The sequence below is a fragment of the Nannospalax galili genome, unplaced genomic scaffold (genome assembly GCF_000622305.1).
Source record: "Nannospalax galili isolate Female #2095 unplaced genomic scaffold, S.galili_v1.0 scaffold1613, whole genome shotgun sequence".
NCBI lineage: Eukaryota > Metazoa > Chordata > Mammalia > Rodentia > Spalacidae > Nannospalax > Nannospalax galili.
In genome coordinates this window covers 600,273-603,896 of record NW_008332100.1, presented here as the reverse complement: position 1 = coordinate 603,896, position 3,624 = coordinate 600,273, and positions in this window count along the sequence as shown.

The window sequence follows — 3,624 nt, the reverse complement described above, 5'->3', positions numbered from 1 at the left end:
TACAAGCAAAGTTCAGGAGAAAAAAGTGAAAATGCTATCAAAATAGTAGAGCGGGAAATAGATTCACACATATTTGGAAGTCCTATAAATATTCTATGAATTTATTTGTTCAAAGATTGCACTCATATTTATAAAGAATTATTAGAACAATGGACATAAACAAAAGGAATTTTCATGTCTGCATTTATTTTTGAATTACTTTACAAATTGCCTCTATTCTCTAACAACCTAAATCTTTTATTTTTCAGAATGATTTCCCCCAGTATTGAGAGACAGTTACATGTAGTGTCTCATAATCGTCTTCTAGTGCCCTGCCCAGGAGATCTGAGAAGCGTTTCTGTAGCAGTTCTAAAAAGGAAGACTCGATTATTGAGTGATCAGCAGCTTGTTTAAGATAATAGAGGGAGAGAGGATTCATGTTGTAAACAAGGGTCAGTGCTAAGCTAATGAATTTCAACCATTTCAGATGCTTTAGAAATTTTACACTGCTTTTCAGACAAATTTCAAATAATCTTTGATAATGGTTTTGATCATGTATGTTATTTCATAAGTAGAAAAATATTAGTATAGGTCAATAACACTGAAATCTCTACCAGTAAGAGAGAATGATAAAACCTGCAAGTTACAGAGAAGGAATAAGGACCATTTGTAACCACACAAGTGCAGGTTAATGTCAACTTCCTCTGGGAAATACGGCATGATCCATATACAACAAGATCCTTTTTGATGCTGACATTGGGTAACTTGTTTGGGGAACATTTGTGTCATGTGACATACTGTGACTCAAATAGCATGGTTGATGATCAGTGACACCTTTTACAAATAGTTTGGTCAGTAGTTGATAACACACTTTGATGGAGAGCAAGAATGTCCTTCTCCCTAGACAGGTCTAGTCATTGATATGTTTAGCAACCTTAAGATGATAACTCGAAGGCTGGGAAAATGGTTTAGCTGACAAAGTGCTTGCTTTCCAAACACCAGAACCTGAGTTTGATCCCCAGAACACATGATCACTTGCAATCCCTGTACTGTAGAAGCATTGGCAGGCAGGAGGGTCCCTGGGTCTCACTGGGAAGCCAGCCTAGCCTAATTGGTGAGGCACATACTTAACCACACTAAAAACCTCTCTCGGTACATTTTCTCATAAGCCCTCTTTCTTAGGTCTACAACTCTCTGAGTGGCATTTTTTTTTTTTTTTTTTTTTGCTGTTTCTCCCATATTCTGTCTCCTTTTGTGGTGAGATGGAAGGGAGAAGAGACTACTGGTTAACTTATAAGCCCACTTGTCCCCAAACTCAGGTCATTTCTCTTTCTAAACACAACTTTTCCCCCAATGCAACTGCCACAGACTTCCATTTCTGAGACTGTATGCTTTTTAAATCTCCAAGTCAGAAGTTAAAAGCATTAACTTCTCACTTTTTCCCATTCTACAATCAGTTTCAGTGAGGAATCTATTATATTAGAACCTTTAATGCTCTAGGCAAATAGTTCATATGCTCTCCAGGTATACAGCTGGGGAAAGTAGCCTTTTGGAATACCTCAGTCCAGGTGGAGGTGAGACACAGAGTAAAAACTCTGTCTTTGCCAGAAAGCTTTCTGAGTTGTGGAGGAAAAGCCTATTACAAATCCTGGTTCCATTTCCCTTGTTGCCCATCTATGAATTTTGTCTCACTGGATTCAGACATGTTGGTAACTAGAGCATACAACCCTGATTCTCAGATGTCGTTACCTATACATGACTACTAAATATAGATGGGAGTAACACAAATGAAGGGGGTGTATATTTCATTCTAATTCCATTTTAATTAAGTATAAATGTCATACTTTCCTAGGGCTAGCATATAAAACAGCAAAATATAACTCTTCTACTATGTTTATTTCTTATTTAATTCTTGGGGAAGAGACAGAATATTGAGTTGAATAAACATTTTGGAATATAACAGGAGGTTAGTCCTTTAAGCACCTGATATTACAGTCTTCAAAAGAACTCAAGGTAAATATGAAACTTACAGAGGGGACAAAATTGATTAATCTTAATTTTTCTGTGTGGGGACCTAAAGGCCCCACCTTGCATAGGTCCAAAAGGAAGTTACTGGAGGCACAGCCTGGCTTACTTTGAAAGTCTGAAGAATACTTCTGCACTGCTGAAGAGTGCATGATCAGTGTGTGACCATCCTCAAGATACACCTTCGGGGGGGAGTGGGGAGTTCCAAGTGCCTTTATAAGCTCTGTAATACCTGTAACAAATGAGTCCCTGCTCGACTAGACTCCCCGTTGCCTCTGAGTGTCCCCAGTACTGGGGGCAGCATGGGCTGGCAAATGGCGTGCTTACTCATCCCCAATCATCACTGCATGGGGGTTGTGGGTTCAAACCCCCGGCAACTGGCGCCCAGCGTGGCACTCGAAGGAAGGTGAAAAGAAGAAAAGAAAGAAGAAAGAAAGAAAGGAAACGGATTGGAGCCAATCGAGAGGTTCAGGGTAAGCAAGACCCTAAATATGGGTAATGCAACTTTTAAGTTTGAAGACCCAGCACTTAAAGTGTTGAGAGATATGCTTAAAAGCAGGGGATTGGATTTGTCAGATCCCATAGCTCAAAAAGTTTGGGCAGAGGCAATTCATTTGGCTCCATGGCTACTTGGGGCTAATGTTTTTATTGGGGATACATGGGAACATGTGGAATGTCTAGCTCAACAAAGGGAGGTTCAATTGGGGGTTGATCCGCCGCTGGAGTTATACCCTATTATTTCAGCCTTAAAGGCATGCTTTCAGCCCAAGAGCCCTAAGCTCTCGGTGCCACCTCCTAAAGAGCCTTCAGAAGCCCTGGCATGGGGATCATGGGAAGGGTTTGAGGAGGAATGCAGAAATGCAACAGAAGTGAAACCAAAAGCGGCCAAAATAACAAGCAGCACCTTGGGTGTGCCCTGGCCAGCTGCAGAGCCTTCCGGGCAGAAGGGTGGGGTGGAACGAAGCACACAGGGTTGGGGTTGGTGGAGAAAGCTGCCCACCCCACCCACCTTGAACTAATGTGTGAGGGGATCAGGGGCCCGCACAAAAGCTGGGTGGGACCGGCATAGCAGCTGCCGGGTGCATTTGAAAAACAAACAAACAAACAAACAAACAAACAAACAAACCAACAAAGAAAACCACCTTTGGCTGTGTGCCACAACTGGCTCTGGGACAGCTGAAAAGGCCCAGGGGAAGGTGGCTCGGGGAGGGTCCCCACCCCTTCAGTTCCACAGGTGGCCAGGGAACCACCCCTCCCCTGAGTGTTACAGCCCACCGGCAGCAGCACTTGCCAAATCCAGGGCTGAGGGAGTTCTTAGTAAAAGCCTACAATGTTTTCACTGACTGGGGCAGATGTGGAGAAACCAAAAAGCAGCTCAATTCAAGGAACTCATGGCCATTGTTTTCTGACAGTCTGTATGTAATCAATCTGCTTCCAGGGCTATTAGGTTCTCATATCTGGTGTATGGGAACCCCATTACTCCCTTGATGATTCAGACTTGTATGCTCCTTAAAAAGAGAGAAGCCCCTATCTTCTTACAGCATCTTAGGGGGCATCAAGGATTGCCTGGGCTTTTATCCCAAGGCAATGCAGAGGCAGACAAGGCGGCTTCCACCCAGG